The sequence below is a fragment of the Ailuropoda melanoleuca genome, chromosome 3 (assembly GCF_002007445.2).
Source record: "Ailuropoda melanoleuca isolate Jingjing chromosome 3, ASM200744v2, whole genome shotgun sequence".
Taxonomy (NCBI): Eukaryota; Metazoa; Chordata; class Mammalia; order Carnivora; family Ursidae; genus Ailuropoda; species Ailuropoda melanoleuca.
This window is the reverse complement of record NC_048220.1, coordinates 44460338-44480090: the sequence shown is the minus strand read 5'-3', so window position 1 is coordinate 44480090 and position 19753 is coordinate 44460338. Positions and strand designations below refer to the sequence as shown.

The following is a 19753-nucleotide window of genomic DNA, read 5'->3' as shown; positions in this document are numbered from 1 at the left end:
GAGCCAGCCAAACACCCATCTGTTTTTTTAATCTTTTTTTTTAATTGCTCATTACAACACATACCCTCCCCCATGCCCATCACCCATTTACCCCATCCCCTTACCGCCCCCCAGCAACCCTGTTTGTTTCCTAAGATTAAGAGTCTCTTATGGTTTGTCACCCTCCCTGGTTTTGCCTTCTTTATTTTTTCCTCTCTTCCCCTATGACTCTCTGCCTTGTTTCTTAAATTCCACATATCAGTGAGATCATATGCTAATTGTCCTCTGATTGACTTACTTCACTTAGCCTAACACTATCTGGTTCCATCCATGTCGCTGCAAATGGCAAGACTCATCTATTTTTTAAGTAAAATAGCATCAGACCCATAGAAAATAATAAAGGAGAAAATTTAAGCTGCTTCTACTATTCAAACATTATTTTTTCTTCTTTTTAAAACCACATCATTTAGTTCTCCATTTGCTGAATGCCTTATTACAAAGGTGTTGGGGGGACAAAAAGTGTATGTGGTTCTCCGATCTCAAAGGGCTTAGAAACGCAACAGAGGAGAGGCACCTGGGTGGTTAAGTCAAGTCAGTTAAGCGTTTGCCTTCAGCTTAGGTCATGATCTCAGGGTCCTGGGATCGAGTCCCACATCAGGCTCCCTGCTAAGCAGGGAGCCTGCTTCTTGCTCTCCCTCTGCTGTTCCCCCGGCTTGTGGCTTACTTGCTCTCTCTCTCTCCCTGTCAAATAAATAAATAAAATCTTTAAAAAAAAAAAAAAAAGAAAAGAAAAGAAAGAAGTGTAACGGTGGATACAAGACAAATGCAGTTCAGAAAGGACAATTAAAAGGGCACACCATTAAGAATCTAATAGAAAGCGAAAAATAAACATTTTATTTGAAGATGTTTGAAACTATTTCCTTTGTTGTTATTATGTTATTATGGAGAATGATGTTTTCGGGCTTTGAAGAAATCCCAAATGTTAGCAAGAAATCACTATAATAGAGAATGTACAGTTTAAAACATTATCTTGCTGAAGTGCCAACTTTTATAAACTGTCCATCTAACCAATACAGAATTAGAAACTTCTAAGTGTTGGCATTCCTAAGATTCTAAGAAATGGCTGTGTCTAGAAGTCAGAATTTAAATTAAGGTTTAGGGGGTGTCTGGGTGGCTCAGCTGGTTAAGTGTTTACCTTCTGCTCAGGTCATGATCCGGGGGTCCTGGGATCAGGCCCCACATCCGGCTCCCCACTCGGGGGCAAGTTTCTCCCTCTCCCTCTGCCCTTCCCCTCCACTCGTACTCTCTCTCCAATCTCTCTCTCTCTCTCTAATAAATAAAATCTTTAAAAAAAAAAAAAAGTTAAAAAATAAATTAAGGTTTGGGGATTAAGTCTCACTACTTGATGATACAAAATAAAAAACAGGCATTTGTTGATAGCTACTCTGTGCCAGGTACTCTGTTAAATGCTTACATACATAATCTCATTTCTCAAAATAATTCTGTGAAGTAGGTTTTAACCCTAACCCTAATTTTATCCCCATTTCACAGAGGAGGGACTGATGTTGCTTAATTAGGTTGTATTAGGAAAGTGGTCATGAAAAGTCCCTGAAATCAGCCTGCTGGCTCAAAGTCCCAGATCTTCACCTACTACACATATTTAGTGTAAAAATGTCCTGGCTACTTAAGTCCTGCTGGACCTATCTAATTTATAATGTGAAGAAATCAGCCTTCATTTTTCAAACACTACTTTTGAAAAGTACTTCAGTTAAGTAACAAATTTCCTAAAAATTTTCTGTGGAAAAGTGAAAAATTATTGTTGGAGCAATTAAAAAGTGCATGTTTTATGCCCAGTTCACTAACATACATTGAACTCCGACATGCCTCTAAATTAGGTATTTTATGCACATTTAAATATAAACAAAGGACACAAGACAAATAAGAAGAAAGTCTTAAGATTCCAAGTATATGGACAACTGGCTGACTCATAGAGTAGAGCATGACAACTCAACTCGGGGACATGAGTTCAAGCCCAACGCTGTACATACAGATTACTTAAAAAAAATATATATGTATAATAGCATTCCATGACATTAATGATTTACAGTGACTGTAAGGACAACATGGGTGTACAAATGGCAAGGACCAAAATAATAATAAATTGCACTTTCAATGTTCCTGTTGAGAAAACTCCTACATGCATATGGATTTGGGAGTCTTTTGCAATAAAATACCATGGCCTATGGGTGGGAACCATTCTAAAATTTCAATACAAATATTCTGTCTATGTCAAAATGGATGAGAGGAAAAAATTACGTCGCTGACAGAATAACTTCTCGGAGCACCTAGGTGGCTCAGTCAGTCAAGCATCCGATTCTTGGTTTCAGGTCAGGTCATGAGATTGAGCCTGGCGCCTGGGCTCTTTGCTCAGTGTGGAGTCAGCTTGAGATCCTCTCCCCCTCTTCTTCTCCTTCCCCCTCTGCCATACCCTCCCTCCCTGTGCACACTTTCTCTCTTTCAGATAAATAAATACATAAAAATCTTTATAAAAATAAATAAAAATGGGCCAAAGATCTTAATATTCACCTCACCAAAGAAGGCACACAGATGGCAAATAACCACATGAAAAGGTGCTCCACATCGTATGTTATTAGGGAAACGCAAATTAAAACAATGAGATACTACTGCAAACTATTAAAATGGCCAAAACCTGGAACACTGACACCATCAAATGCTACTGAGGATGTGAAACTCTTATTCAGTGCTAGTGGGAATGCAAAATTGTTACAGACACTTTGGAAGACAGTTTGGTGGTTTTTTAGAAAACTAAATGTACTCTTACAACATGATCCAGCAATTGTGCTCCTTGATACTGGTCCAAAGGACCTGGAAACACGACCATAGAAAAACCTGCACAAGGTTTTATTCACAACTGTCATTACTTGGAAGCAAATAAGATGTCCTTCAGTAGGTGAACAGATAAATAACCTGGTACATTCAGTAAATGGATTATACTGAGCTAAGAAGAAATAAGCTATCAAGCCATGAAGAGACGTGGAAGAACTGTAAATGCATACTGCCAAGTAAAAGGAGCCGTTCTTTTTTTTTTTTTTTAAAGATTGTATTTATTTATTCGACAGAGATAGAGACAGCCAGCGAGAGAGGGAACACAAAGCAGGGGGAGTGGGAGAGGAAGAAGCAGGCTCATAGCGGAGGAGCCTGATGTGGGGCTCGATCCCATAACGCCAGGATCACGCCCTGAGCCGAAGGCAGACGCTCAACCGCTGTCACCCAGGCGCCCCAAAAGGAGCCATTCTGAAAAGTCAACATACATACATATATATTGTCCAACTATATGACATGCTGAAAAAAGCAAAACTATGCATCAGAACTTTCCAGGAATTGGAGAAATGGATGAAGAGGCAGAAATACAGAGGATTTTTAGGGCAGTGAAACTGCCCAGTATAATACTCTAATGAAGGACACATGTCACCATGCATTTGTTCAAAGTCACAGAATGTATGACACCAAGAATGTACCCTAAAGTAAACGATGGACTTTGGGTAATAATTACATATCAGTGTAGGTTCATTAATGGTAACAAATGTATCACTCTAGTGGGAAATGCTGATAACTGCCTATGTGGAAACAAGGGGTATATGGGGGAAATCTCTGGACTTTACACTCCATTTTGCTGTGAACCTAAAAAACTGCCCTGAAAAATTAACTCTATTTTTAAAAAGGACAGCTAGTCCTGACACTTATTACGAAAAAAAGAATGGGTGTACCTTAACTGGAAGAATTACAATTTCTGTCAGTGACATTCATATTCCAACATGCAACCACTACGTGTTAAATACCGCACTCTAGAGTCACCTCTTTCAATTAGCTGAAGAGTTTTTCTTTATATTTTTAAAGGCAATTCAGTCAAGTAAACTGGGACACCATCCAGATCAAAATTTAACATTTCCTGGGACTATGAGGATTTTTTAATAGCAGACATTTGAATGGTTATACTCCTGGAAATCTTGAAAACCTCCTAAGCTAAAATCATCTGTATGATATTCTTTGATGTTTTAGTGGTCTGAGCAAAGCATTTGCATTAGGCGACAGGAGCAGATCTAAACTTGCCTCCTGAGGAAATTACAAGCTTTATAATGGCAAGAACACCTTATAGAGAAGGAATGGCCTTCTCTCAAGACATAAATACTTCTCAATTTTCATAATACAAAAATAAACATACCATTTCCTCAACTGATTTCCAGTCCATCAATAAGCGAAACAGAATTGTGATATGTCATTCCTTCATTAGAAAACAAAATCCTGAAATAGTCTGCTATCCAGCTAGCAAAAGTCCAAATAAAAACAATGATGGATAGAGGGGTATAAAAAATACCCAGCCACATCTATTTTACTCTTAGGTCAAGTAAGAGCACAAAAAAATATTTTTTTTTGAATTATATTATCTTATCCTTGCATATAATCCATCTTCACTGAGCTTTTTGTATTTATACACTTCTCTTTTTCTTAAAAAAAAATCACTATTTTAAAAAAATTGAAAAAACAAAAAAATCATTATGAAAAAGAGCCTGAGAGCTATAGAATATGAGCTATTGAGTTGTTGTCAACAATATTGTCTATATTGTCTATTCATTTCTCAACAGCTCTTACGTAAGGGAATTCAGATTTTATAAATCATTTAGAATTATAAGGAAAATCTTTTGTCTCCTCTGCAGAACTTGTGATACATTTCTTTATTTAGGGTAACGAGAACCTTGGCTCCCAGGAAGCTTAGCTAAATCTGGTCTACCACAGCAATCATGCTAAATTACTTAAAAATTATTTATTTCCTTATTCATTTCCTTGGATGTGATTTTCTATTTCTATTAACTATAGTATTTACAACCTATTAAAAGTAACTTCAAATCTTATATTTACAAAGAACTATTAAAAATAGTGTCAAATTGAACACAGATCTTATTTAAGTAATTCTATCATGTAATAAAAGAATAAAAGAAAAACTTTTTTTTTTTTAAAGGCTGCCCTTTTATTTATTATCTGAAAAGATCTCCAATCAGGGGCACCTGGCTGGCTCAGCGGGTAAAGCATGCATCTGTTGATCTCATGGTTGTGAGTTCAAGCCCCACGTTGAGTATAGAGATTACTTAAAATTAAAAAATCCAAAGAGATCACCAAACAAAAAATGCTAGAAAGCGACACAGCAAACTAACTGCTTAAGTAAAGAGACTGAAAAGAACAGCTGACCCTGGCAAAAGAATCCCTATATACTTCAGTTTCTCCATTTACCAAAATAAAGGTAGGGCTACTTATAGACTAGGAACATAATTAAGAAAGACTTAATATATTTATTTGTTCCTTGTCCTCTCCCCTGAGCCTAGGACAGTTCTTAGCACAAGGCAGGTGCTTAAATGCTGTTAAAGTATAAAGAGCTCTAACAGTGGCACCTGGTATGTTTAAGCAACCATATCATGATCTCACTGTCCTGAGATCTAGCCCCACATCAAGCCCCATGTCACACTCAGGGGACAGTCTGACAAGCAATAAAGGGGAGAAAATACATGCCAACCGCCCATCTGAGAAAGGATCAGTATTTAGAATATTAAGTCTCAAAAACTCAATAGTGAAAAAAAAATCCTATTAGAAAATGGGCAAAAGACATGAGCAGACATTTCACTGAAGAGAATACACAAATGATAAACAAGCACATAGAAGGTGTTCAATATCATTAGCCATGCGGGAAACACAAACTAAAAATAGGATGATATACCACTACATACCCTTAAGAATGGCTAAAATAAAAAATAGTAAGAAAGAAAGAAATAGTAACATCACTAAAATGCTGGTGAAGATGTTGAAAAATGGATCTGTCACACACTACTGGTAAGAATGCAAACTGCTACAGCCATTCTGGAAAATATTCTTGACAGTTTCTCATATAACTAAACTACACAACACAACAATTATACTTAGACATTTATCCTAGAAAAATGAAAATTTATCATCATTCAAGAACCTGTACATAAACATTCACAGAGGTTTATTCATAATGGTCAAAAATGAGAAACAACCTTGATGCCCTTCAATGTGAAATGGGTAAACAAAATGTTAGTATGTCCATAATGTGGAATACCACTTAAATGAATGAACTGTCACTATAAGCAACAACTCTGATGAATCTCCGAAAAGTTAGGCTGAGTGCAAAAGCCAATCCCAAAAGTTACATACTGTATGACTCCATTTATACAGTTCTGAAAAGACAAAAATGGAGGGGAGGGGATTATGGGAAGGACATGGATACAGTAGTAATAAAAGGACACCACCAGGGATTCTTGTGATGATGGAACTGTTCTGTATCTTGTGGTCCATTTTAACATTCTGATTGTGACCCTGTACTGTAATTCTCCAAGAGGCCGCTCAAGAGAAAAATGCATAAAAAACACATAAGATTTCACTATAGTGTTTCTTAAAACTGCATGTGAATCTGCAATTATCTCAACATAAAGGGTTTAATTCCAGAAAGAAGCCTGAAATGAAACACTTATAAACTGGGGGAGAAGAGAATGCTAGCACTTTTATTTTAAAAAGAAAAATTTAGTTAGGCTAACCAAAATATCCACTAACAATTAGAAACAACACAAAACAGTTTAAGTATTTAAGTTTTAAATTAAATAGCTAAGTACTTTAAAAGTTATAAATCCAGGGAAGCCTGGGTAGCTCAGTCGGTTAAGTGTCTGCCTTCAGCTCAAGTTAGGATCTTGGGGTCCTAGAATCGAGCCCCAAGTTGGGCTCCTGGCTCCCTCTCCACCTACCACTCATGCTCTCTCTCTCAAATAAATAAATAAAATCTTTTTTAAAAAGTTATAAATCCAAACTAAAACTCCTAGAAGAAAACATAGCACAAAAGCTCCGGGACACTGGAGTTGGCAATGAGCTCTTGTCTATGACAGCAAAGGCAGAAGCAAGGAAAAAAAAAAAAAAATCAGACAAATTGGGCTTCATTAAAATTTAAAAACCTGTGTACAGCAAGCCACTATCAACTGGGTAAAAAAAAAAAAAAAAGCAATCCACAAAATTGGAGAATATATGTGCAAATCATATATCTGGTAAGGGATTAATATCTAGAATACAGAGAAGTCCTAAATCTCAAGAACAACCAACCTGACTCAAAAATGAACAAAGGGCTTGAACAGACATGTCTCCAAAGATATAAAATAGGCACGTGAAAAGTGCTTATGGCCAGTAAGCTGGTGAAAAGATGTTCAATATCATTTGTCATTAGGGGGAAGCAAATTAAAACTACAGTGAGAGGGGCACCTGGCTGGCTCAACTGGTAGAGCATGTGACTCTTGATCTCAGGGTTGTGAGTTTGAGCCCCACAACAGATGTAGTGATTACTTTAAAAAAAAAAAAAAAAACTAAACTAAAACTAAAATGAGATACCACCTCATACCCATTAAGATGGCTACTACCCAAAACAAAAACAAAACAGAAAATAAGTGTTGCCACGGATATGTTGAAATTTGACCCCTTGTGCACTGTCGGTGGGAATGTAAAATAGTACAGCCACTGTGGAAAACAATGTAGTAGTTCCTCAAAAAAAAAATTTTATCATATGACCCAGCAATTCCATTTCTGGGTATGTAACCAAAGATTTAAAAGTGGGGTCTCAGAGAGCTACATATTTTTATGGCAGCATTATTTACAATAGCAAAAATGTGGAAGCAACCCAAGCGTCCACTGACAGATGATTAGTTAAGCAAAATGTGGTATATACAATAGAATATTCAGGCTTAAAAAGGAAATTGTGACATATGCTACAACATGGATGAACTTTTTTTTTTTTTTTTAAAGATTTTATTTATTTATTTGACAGAGATAGAGACAGCTAGCGAGAGAGGGAACACAAGCAGGGGGAGTGGGAGAGGAAGAAGCAGGCTCATAGCAGAGGAGCCTGATGTGGGGCTCGAACCCATAACGCCGGGATCACGCACGCCCTGAGCCGAAGGCAGACGCTTAACCGCTGTGCCACCCAGGCGCCCCCTTTTTTTTTTTTTTTGATCTTATTTATTTGAGTGAGAGACAGCGCAGGAGAGGGGAGAGGGTAATAGGGAGAAGCAGACTCCCTGCTGAGTGGGGAGCCCAGTGCGAGACTCCATCTTAAGGACTCCAGGATCATGACCTGAGCCAAAGGCAGTCGCTTAACCAACTGAGTCAACCAGGTACCCCAACATGGATGAACTTTGTAACATTATGGTAAGTAAAATAAGCTAGACACAAAAAGACAAACACCATACAATTCCATTTTTATGAGGCACTTTAGTCAAAATTATTGAGACAGAAAGTATAATAGTGGTTGGCAGTGGCTGGGAAGAAGAGGGGAGGAAGGGGAAGTTACTGTTTAATGCGTATAGAGTTATAATTATACAAAATGAAGAGTTCTAAAGATGGACAGTGGTGATTAATGCACAAAAATATGTACTTAATATTGAGCTGTACACTTAAAAATTGTTAGAGCAGTAAACTTTAAGTTATATGTATTTTACCACAATTCAAAATAAAATTTTAAGTTATAAATCCAAAGGGAAAACTTAAAACCTGAGGAAGCTTCTGTGGAAACAGTGGTTCTTCAGTTGGACTTGATGGATGACAATGTGTACAAAGAAGCCAAGCAGGAGTTGTAGAACAATCATTAAAAAATTTAACGATGAGAATGCGCCCACGTTCATCTATAATTGTGCATGTTTCTCAGAAATGAAACAGGTCAACATTTAAATTTTATTTTTCCAGAAACTGGAGATGAATTACCAAAAGTTTAACATTTCTTTAAAAATCAGCTTCCAAATATTCAATACAGGTAATTTTACATTCTGCATTACCTTATTCCTACATATATGCCAGTAAAATGTAATTTGATCTTCTCAAGTAATGCAGAGTATTATAAGAGAGAATTCTCAGAATATTCCCAGTTCCTCCCTCTCATTCTATATAACATTGCTGTCATTAATTTCACTTATCCGTAAACTGTCCATTATGAATAAGCTGCTGCTATCATTAGCAACAATGGTGGACACAAGGCCTTACACATTAGTCAAAACCCATAGAATGGGGGTACTTCAGTCAGTTACGCATCTGCCTTCAGCTCAGGTCATGATCCCAGGGACCTGGGATCAAGCCCCACATCGAGCTCCCTGCTCTGCAGAGCCTGCTTCTCCCTCTCCCTCTGCCCTGCTCCTGCTCTTGCTCTCTCTGCCAAATAAATAAATAAAATGTAAAAATAATAAAAAACAAAACCCATAGAATGTACATCACAAGGAATAAACCCTAATGTAAACTATGAGTTAATAATGTTAACAATATTGGTTCACCAACTGCAACAAATGTACCAGTCAATTAAAGGGGAAACAGGACTGCAATAGAATAGATGGCAACTCCATACTTCCTTCTCAATTTTTCTGAAAATCTGAAACTACTCAAAAAGTTGTCTTGTTTTAAAAATTTGAGATTACAGAGATTAGCTCAGTCACTTGAACCTCTGCTTTCAGCTCAGGTCATGATCTGGGTATATTGGGATCCAGCCCTGTGTTGGGCTCCCTGAGCAGTGGCTTCTCCCTCTCCCTCTGCTACTCTGCCTGCTTGTGTCCTCTCTCTCTCTCTCTCTCAAATAAATATTATCTTCAAAAACAGTGGTTTTTTTTTTTTTAATTCGAGATTACAAATTACATACTGCTTTAGGATAAATCTCTCCATAGGTCCTCTTGGCTCAAATACTGATGTCAACTTTTTTTTTTTTTTTTGTAAAATGAGCTGTATTTCAGTTATTTCTAAATTTAAAAAATGATCAGCTATGACAAAGTGGCATCTGCCAAAGGTGGGGGGGTTATTAGTCCAAGGCTTCATCGTTTGCATGAACCCAGAACTTGTTTTTCTATAATAACTATTAAAAATATTTGGAAAATATTGCTGTTCTAGATTTCAGTTGTAAGTATGTTTCTGAGGGGGGAAAAAGTACAGTTCTGGGGATTTAATGCTCAGCATTGTGATAGATTATTGTTAATGCATTGTTATATACTTGAAAATTGCTAAGAAAAAAATTATGTGCTGTGATGAAGGTGTCAGCTAACACAGTGGAGGCAATCAAATCAACACACTGTACACCATAAACTTACACAATGTTATATGTCAATGATATTTCAACGAAGCTGGGGAGGGGTGAAAATTAAAAGGCAAAAAATAAACATCTGGCACAAAAAACAGTGCTTTTCTACTTTTTTGAAAGATTTTATTTATTTGTCAGAGAGAGAGAGAGAGCGTGTGTGCACAAGCAGGGGGAGTGGCAGGCAGAGGGAGAAACAGGCTCCCCACTGAGCAGGGAGCTCTATGTAGGACTCCATCCCAGGACCCTGGGATCATGACCTGAGCAGAAGGCAGACACTTAACGGACTGAGCCATCCAGGTATCCCAAACAGTGCTATTCTAAAGAAAATGTATACTTCAGAAAATACCTAGGAAAGTGTTGGTGTAAGAGAAAAACCAACATCTGAATTAGTGGTATACTACACGTTAGCTAATTGAATTTAAATTTTAAAAAAAGAGAGAAAAACCAATACAGTCAGGAAAACTGCATTTATTTTTCAAACCTCATTTACATCACTAACAAACTAAATGACCTCTAGGATTTCACTTCCCCATCTGGCCCAATAGTTTCCTTTTCTGCTAATTTAAAAAAAAAAAAAAAAGGTGTTTATCTAGACTAGACTATTTTCTAAGTTAGTTACTTTCAGGGATAAAATCCACTGAATGTGAGGAAAGTATCAGCATTTGGGGAACATATCTTTCATTCACACCCAAATTATCTATTAATTATATTACAAGGAAGGATAAGGTCAAGGCCAGTAAAACATGTAAACTGACAAAAACATTTATTATGTGTATAAACTACTTAAGTAGAGAATTTATTATTATAAATCAAACAAAGGACCAAAATAACTGCCATTTAATGGCATACATAATTATTACTATGCAGCATACTAAGTACTAAGCAATTCAAGGAAAATGTTTCTAATTAGAACTTTTTTTTTCAGAGCTAAATCAAAAAGCAGTTAAGAAACAAGAAGGTTCATGAAGCCATTCAAGTATTACTTGAAAACACCTTCACAAGAGGCAATTAAGGGGCAGAACTATAGTAAAAGATACCAACTTCTACTTACATCAACCCAAGGATTTTTACTTCTCTAACAAATGGCACTCAGTTTAGCAAATTATATTTTGCTCCTTCCCATTTCCACGGCCAAACAATGCTAAAGAAAGCAAATACAGCATGATTAAACGGGAGGTCCTGGGCAGCAATAAAAATTACCTACCCCATTAATGAAGATTAAATTAATCACATTGCTACCCTAACAGTGGCAGATGGTCTCAAACAATGTAAGGAAATTGAGGCAAGAATTTCGCAGTTAACAGAGAACAACTAATAGTTACCAGAAGGGAGGTGGGTGAGGGGATGGGTGAAACAGGTGATGGGGATTAAGGAGTACACTTGTGATAAGCACAGGGTGATGTATGTAAATGCTGAGTCCCTATATTGTACACCTAAAACTAATAGTACACTGTATGTTAACTAACTGGTATTTAAAGAAAAACTTCAAAAAATTTTTGTAGTTAAAAAGATGGGTTATTAATTACTTGTTAGTATGCACATTAAATAACAAAAATATTAGAATATATAATTTAATTAATATATTTATGATTCAATTAAAAAAGTACTTTGACTAGTGCAACAAATTATATACCTAGATCTAAGCACATAACTAAAAATCTATTAGCAATTTTTTTCAAGTCTTCAGAATACAGTGGGTGATACAAATGAAAAATCAATCTCCCTCCTCTATTAAACATCCAGATAAGAATACAATTAATGAAACAGCCTCATTCACAACAGCAACAGCTTTCGCCCTCCCTCCATTAATTTCGTGGAAATAAACACAGAAAAAAATATACACATTTCTTCATAATTACAAGAAATATGCCTACTAGAGGGGCACTTGGGTGACTCAGTCAGTTAAGTGTCTGCCCAGGGTCCTGGGATCAAGCCCCGCATCGGGCTCCCTGCTTCTCCCTCTACCTCTGTCTACCGCTCCCCTTACTTGTGCTCTGTCAAATAAATAAAATCTTAAAAAAAAAAAAGCATACTAGTAAGAAACATGGATATGACAAAAAGAAAATCATAAAAGCCACTGAAAGGCATAAACTATTAAATAAATGGAAAACTTACCCTCCTTATATAAAGACATATGCTATTTTAGAGGTATCAATTACTTCCTAAGTTAATCTATGAACTCAAAGCACTCTCAACCAACACACCACACTTGATCTTAGCCAAAAGGCCGAGAAGTGATTCTCAATCAACACACCAACAAGCATTTAGAATTTAGTAAGAATGATTCAAGTTCATCTGGAAAATTCTTTTTAAAGTAAAGTGATAGGGGTGCCTGGGTGGCTCAGTTGGCTAAGCATCTGACTCTTAATTTTGGCTCAGGTCATGATCTTAGGGTAGTTAGGTCAAGCCCCAGCCAGGCTCCATGTTCAGCTCAGTGTCTGCTGGGGTTTCTCTCTCCCTCTCCTTCTGACCTTCCCCCCTGCATGCGTGTGCCTGCATGCTCTCTCTCTCCCAAATAAATAAATCTTTGAAAACAAAAATAGAGTGATAAGCTGAAACTTTCAGGTATTAAGCATACTATAATAAAGGGGAAAAAATCAAGACTGCATAGTATTATCAAAACAAAAAAACAAAAATCTTGACATTAAGTATATTTGGGAATTTACCATTGATAAAGACAGAATTTTATAGGTGATTTACCCAACAAATGGTGATACAACTAGATAAAAATATTTTAAGAATAAATCCAGATGATTATTTCACTCCTTAAGCCAAAAACTTACATTATTATATTTATAATCTTGGCACAAATCCTTTCCAAGAATATCATTAAACCCCAAAATGCATAAAGATTGATTAATTTGACTATATCAAATTTTAAACTACTATATAACCAAACAGCATATAAGTAACAAACCAATTAAATCCATGTGAAACACAAAAGGCACACAAAAATGTAATATTCCTAAAAGAATTCTTACAATGAACTTGCCAACGTCAGTTAGTAAGCAGTAGATTTAAATCTAGGCAATCTGACTCCAAAGCTTATGTTCTTACCTATCATACTTCATTATCTATCTCAGATATGCACAAGTATTTTAAGACAGCTAATATCCAATTTGTTCAAGAATGCATTTAGAAAAGTACTCTTCCATACTAATTTGTGGAAGTATAAATTGATACAAAATCTTCAGAGGGAGTCGGCTTCTATCAATCAATTTGAATTACATACAGAGCAAATGCACTTCGGGTACTTATCCAACAGAAAAAAATCATATAAAAGTGCAAACATTTATGTGCAAAGAGTCGAGAATAAACATACACTCTGTATAGAATTACACGTATAACAACCATAATGCTAATTAATACATATACATACCTACTAGATCTCCTTAAATATAATTAAAATATATCTCCCATTTCTATTTAAAAATACTTACACATACATATACATGCACAGTGAAAAGATGGAATACACACTGAAGTGTTCAGAAAAATACACAACGCACTGATAAAAGTATCCCTGGGAGATGGGATTATGGAAATTTTTCATTTGCTATATATTTCTGTATTTGAATTTTTATATCAGAAAAAAAATTAACATAATTGTTTCAGCCCTTTGCCTATGAAAGCCTCTCACTGCTTATACTTTATCCAGCCTTTCTAGCCTACCCTAAAATAACTCAGTCTATAGATACCTCAAAGAAAGAACTGATAGAAGTAGTACTGATTTCAGTAACTAAAGTCAGGAAGAAGACTCCCAGGGTTTCTGGCATGGGGAGGGTTTTCTCAAGAGCAGACAAGACACTCTGTTGATACCAAGTATCTCTGACTAATCAAAGTGCATCTACTATACACAGTCTCTGTTATTCTGCAGTTAGTCCCAGGATAATTAACAAAATCTTTTGAAGTCCCCAGAGATTAACAGGGCAACCAAAAAATCCATTTGCTGCTGCCAGGATCCTTATCTTTTCCTAGAAGACTAAAAGCAAATCTTAATTCTATTCACAAAAAGAAATGCCAGTATACTTTTTTTTTTTAAGATTGTATTTATTTATTTGACAGAGAGAGAGGGTGAGACCACAAGTAGGCAGGGCAGCAGACAGAGGTGAGCGAGAAGCAGGCTTCCCGCTGAGCAGGGAGCCAGATGCAGGGCTCAATCCCAGGTCCCTGGGATCATGACCTGAGCTGCCGGCAGATGCTTAACTGACTTGAGACACCCGGAAGCCACGCCCGTATACTTCTTAAATCACTTCAAAATCTCCAAGGATGGGGAAGTCAAACCAATTTTTTCTAGGCTAAGTGACAGCCCTGGCAGGGAGATTATAGGTTTCTTACACTGGTCCTAATACAAATGAAATAATTTCATCCCCACCCATCTAATCCAGATTCTAAATTTAGTCTAAGATTTGAAATTCCAAGGACATCATTATCACAAGGATAGATACACAGGCCAAACTTTGGAATCATCCTAACAATATAACCTCAATGTGGAAAACACAGTTACATCAAAATTACTGCACTCAACTAAAACTGAGCTCCAACATTACCTCCACAAGGACGTATCCAACATAGGCAATAAGAGTACTGATTCTTTCCATCCACCTTTCACATAGTAACCTGGGATTATTAGGAATGAAATATTTCACGTAAATGTATTGTACCAAATATTACATTTTAGAACTGTATCCTTTTAGAAATACTTTGAAAATTAATTTGACTACAGGGATTTGACTTCTGTATGAAAATATCGGAACAAATGTTTATCTAATCTCCCTCACCAAAAAAAAGTATAAAAACAAAACTAGTTCTCACTATCAGAGATAAATTACAACTGTGGAAAGGAAAAACATGAAAATGAACCCTGTGGTACTGAATTAGAATTAGATGTATCATGAGAAACCATTCTATATTTATTGAAATATACTTAAAAATGTGAACGTGTACATGTGTGCAAATAAAAATATCCCATCGCTTTATGCACTTAAGAAGGCCTGGGAGCAGCAATACCCCAAGTGCAACAAAGACAAGAAGTGCCCAGATCTTGGCTTCTAAGTACCATTCTCCACTAAAAATTACTGGAGTGAGTTTAATGGTAACTCTAGAATACCGTATTGTTCTGGATACAAGAATTGCTCAAGGAGGAAGAACTGTATCAAAAAGAAAAAAAAAAAAATTGGGGCGCCTGGGTGGCTCAGTCGTTAAGCGTCTGCCTTCGGCTCAGGGCGTGATCCCGGGGTCCTGGGATCGAGCCCCACATCAGGCTCCTCCACTGGGAGCCTGCTTCTTCCTCTCCCACTCCCCCTGCTTGTGTTCCCTCTCTCACTGGCTATCTCTGTGTCAAATAAATGAATAAAAAAATCTTAAAAAAAAAAAGAAAAAAGAGAAAAGAAATTAAGCCAGCTAGAAGGGGTTCTCACTAGCCACATCCAGAACAATCTGAGTATCAAAACAAATGATAATGGATTATAACCCAGTGAATGTAATAGTTTATGGTGATGTAAATAAATGAATAAATTAAAAACAAAGAACAAAATGTTTACATAGTTCCAAAGTACCTACCCCCCAAATATTTATTAATTTTACAAGTGAGGAAAGAATACCTTGACATAGGAGGTATCTGGTAGTTACAACCATAATCGCATAATCAATGACTACCATCAATAATGGGACAACTGAAATCGCCTACAACCTGATAAGAAGCAATGAAAAGAATGCAACATCACTCCCATGATAACCTTGCCAAAGATCTAATCATAAAAATGTAAATCTAATCATGAAAATCTAATCAAAGATCTAATCATAACAACGTCACGGAAATACAATTAAGGGATATTCTACAAAATAACTTGATCTATAATCTTCAAAAGAGTCAAGTCCTTGAAAGTAAACACAGAAACTGTTCCAGATTAAGAGACTGAAAGACATGACAACTAAATGTAATGCAAGATTGTCATGTGGATCTTTTTGCTCTAAAAGACGTGGGGGACACTGCTAAAATTTGGGTGTTGGTAATGTAGTCTTTGTTAACTTCCTAATTTTGAAAGTTATGATGTCATTACGCAGTTTAATGTACCCGTTTGTAGGAAATAAACATTAAAGTATTTGGGGGTAATGGAGTATCGATCAGGTGGGCAACACAGTGCCATATATGTCAAGGACAAAAAAGTTTTTTGTACTATGCTTTCAATTTTTCTGTATACTTGTTATCATTCTAAACTTTTTAATATAAAAGAAAAATTACAAAAAATCTTTAACAGTACCAGAGAGGAGTATATCTACAGACAACACAGAACGGAATTTGTTGAGAATCCAAAGTGAATGGGGGGAAGGGATGGGATGACAACAAAATACAACACATCTGAGGAACCAAATATACAAAACAATCAAAGTGGAATCTCCAAAAAGAATACGTTTTCTTAGCAAGAAGGATTGGGAGAAGTGTGCCCTGGGCAGTCAGCCAGGTAATGAAACCATAGTAGAACAGCTGCACAGTTAAGGCCTCCAGCAAGCAACTCTGTACTGTGGGATTTCTAACACTTGGCCAGTATAACTGTGAAAACAGGGGAATATTATCCCCTGAGGGACAGGAAACACGTGTAAGAGGACAAGCTGCCCACATACCCTAAAGGAGAAAGCCATCAGCTAACTAAATATACTAAAGCCAGAAGAACAGGGATCCATATGGGCTGGGAGAATACCATGAAATGACCAATACCATACAATCTGGACCATAATACAAAGCTTTAACCACAATGGAAAATCTAACATTTGAGGAGAAACTAGAAGCGTGATGGATACACCAAGTACAGTAAGAGCAAATCTCCTATACTGCTAATAGAGGAAACAGAAGACAATGTAAAAGTCTTATCTCAGAGATTCAAAAGGTTACAAGTAAATAAAAAATACAACTAAAAATTAAAAATTAACTCCTTTGGGATGCCTGGGTAGCTCAGTTGGTTAAGCATCCGACTCTCGATTTCAGATCCGGTCATGATCTTAGGATTGTGAGATCCAGCCCCACATCTGGCTCTGCACTGAGCGTGGAACCTGCTTAAGATTCTCTCTCCCTCTTCAGCTCTGTACCCACCCTCTGCCATCGCACACATGCTCTCGATCCCTCTCTCTCTCTCAAAAACAAAAACACAAAAAACTCCCATGAAAAAGCAAGAGTTCCCAGAAACTCTATCCTCCCCACTAAATAAAGTAACTGAAAAGAAGTGAAGACCAAATTGATGAGCTAAAATATCAAGCCTCAGGATTCTTTCAAGGTATAACACCAGAAGAGAGAGAGAGACAGACAGACACACAACACACGCGCGCACACACAAAATCAAAGGAAGTAATGAAAGCTTCATAAATTGCAAAATGCACTCCTTGGGCCTTAGAAGTCTTCAGATACTTTCTGAGTCTTCCAGATCAAAACGATTTTCACAATTATACTGAAACATCATTTGCCTTTTCCTATTATATTAACAGCAATGGTGCAAAAATACAGTGGGTAAAACTGCTAGCGCCTTAGTGCAAAAGCACTGGCATCAAGCTATATGAGCACCACTGCATATTCCCAGATTTCTTTCTTTTTTTTTCCCCTGAAGTTTTTACTTAAGTTCAGCTCGTTAACATACAGCACAAGATTAGTTTCAGGTGAATTCGGTGATTCATCACTTACAACATCGGGGCTCATTTTAAGTGCCCTCCTTAATCCCCATCACTTGTTTAACCCCATCCCCTGCCCACCTCCCCTCCAGCAACCACTAGTTTGTTCTTTATAGTTAATTCCCAGATTTCTTTGTAAATGCCACTTTCACTTAATATCTTTAATAAAGCAGTAAAAAATAGTTTTAGTCAAAGTCAACTCTTTAATACATGCCTTTTTAACATTTTATGTGAAAGAATGGCAATGTTGAGGAAAAGCACTTGTATAATTACTTCAAATTATGAGCTAAATTAGCCTTTTTCTCATGAAACACCATTTCGGTCTAAAAGAAGAGATGACAAACTATGCTTGTAGACTTAGGAATTTGGCAGACAGTTTCTCAAAAATCAAGTACATCTGCAACTTCAAGGGAAAAACACTAACAGTATTTGTTATCAATGATTAATACTCAAACTTCCAAGTGAAATTTAGAAATGTGGACAATGTTTACCTGCCACCCTGAATTTGACAGCTTCACAATATTAAAAATTTTTGATGAAATTAGTGGTGATATTAACAATTTTTTCTTTTATTTGCTACTACCTAATGAAATGCATCGAATTTTGGAAAATGTACAACCCAATGAACCAGTATTTCTCAAACAACCATTACATGATGTAACGAAATCACAAACAGGTAAAAGATTCAAAGTGCAAGATAAACTAATGGATTTTCAGGTAACAAGAATGAAACATTCACTGATACAGTGTCAGATTTGACACTGCAGCTATCCTTTAAGAAATTTTGGTGTGGGGACGCCTCGGTGGCTCAGTTGGTTAAGCGTCTGCTTTCGGTTCAGGTCATGTGGGATCATTGGCTCCTTGCTCACTAGGGAGTCTGCTCCTCCCTCTTCCTGCTGCTCCCCATGCTTGTGCCCACTCTCTATCTGACAAATAAATAAAATCTTTATTAAAAAAAAACTTTGGTGATGTATCAAGGAATATCCACAATTATCTTTAAAATAAAAAAGCGACGGAAATACTCCCTTTTCCAACCACCTACCTGTATAATCCTGGATTTTCCTCATATACTTCAACCAAAACAACATACTACAAGACTGAGTATAAAAATAGATGTGAAAATCAAGCTGTTTCTATTTAAGCAGACATAGGAGACTTGCAAAAATATTTAACAATGTCCCTCTTTTTGCTAAAGATTTGTTTTGAAAAGTTGTTGTTTCATTACATGTGTCATAACATACAATGACTTACGGTTTTATTTATTTAATTAATTATTTATTTATTTGAGAGAGAGAGAGAGCACGCGTGAGCTTACAAAAGCAGGGCAAGGGGCAGAAGGAGAGAGAGCCCAACTCTGGCTCTATCCCAGGACCCTGGGATCATGACCTGAGCCAAAAGCAGACGCTTAACTGACTGAGCCACCCAGGCACCCCAGATTTATAGCTTTTTAAACAAATTAATTGATATTTAAGAATTTCTAATATGGGAAATAAACATAACCCACATAAAACAAAGCTCTGTGGGGTTTTTAATAATTTTAAGAGTATAAAGGGATCCTAAGACCAAAAAATTTCGAATAGTTGCCTTAGGTCTACAACTATTACTTGCAATTATACTACGCTATAATAAAGTGAATTCTCCTAAGGACAAATGAAATGTATAAGGCACACTGTCCCAAAGCAAGTTGTCCAGGACTACTCTATTTCCTAAGTTATTCAATCTTCTTTCCATTTTCCTATTGCCTCCGGGGAACTTAAGGATGCTGCTACAGCACCTTTCTCACCCCTTCTAGCAAAGCAACAAGCCAGGAAACCACTCACTAAGTACACAAAAGTAAATGGGCTCTGAACAAGGACGGCCACAGAACTGATGTGCCCAGATGTTATTACACCCATTTTGATTACTTGTCTTTTTCATTATTTTCTACTTTTTCTACTA

General features: G+C 36.7%; 1 protein-coding gene across 8 annotated transcripts in view; it reads right to left on the bottom strand.

Annotated features, from left to right (window-relative positions):
- Positions 1–19753, bottom strand: part of ERBIN (erbb2 interacting protein) — a 124364-nt gene that overhangs the window by 100399 nt on the left and 4212 nt on the right. Inside the window, exon 2 of one of the 8 annotated variants that reach the window (XM_019799719.2) lies at positions 11208–11297. The exons of the other annotated variants lie outside the window; for them this stretch is intronic. The gene's annotated coding sequence lies outside the window, so the exon portion shown is untranslated. The remainder of the gene's footprint in view (positions 1–11207; positions 11298–19753) is intronic. 8 annotated transcript variants of the gene reach the window in all.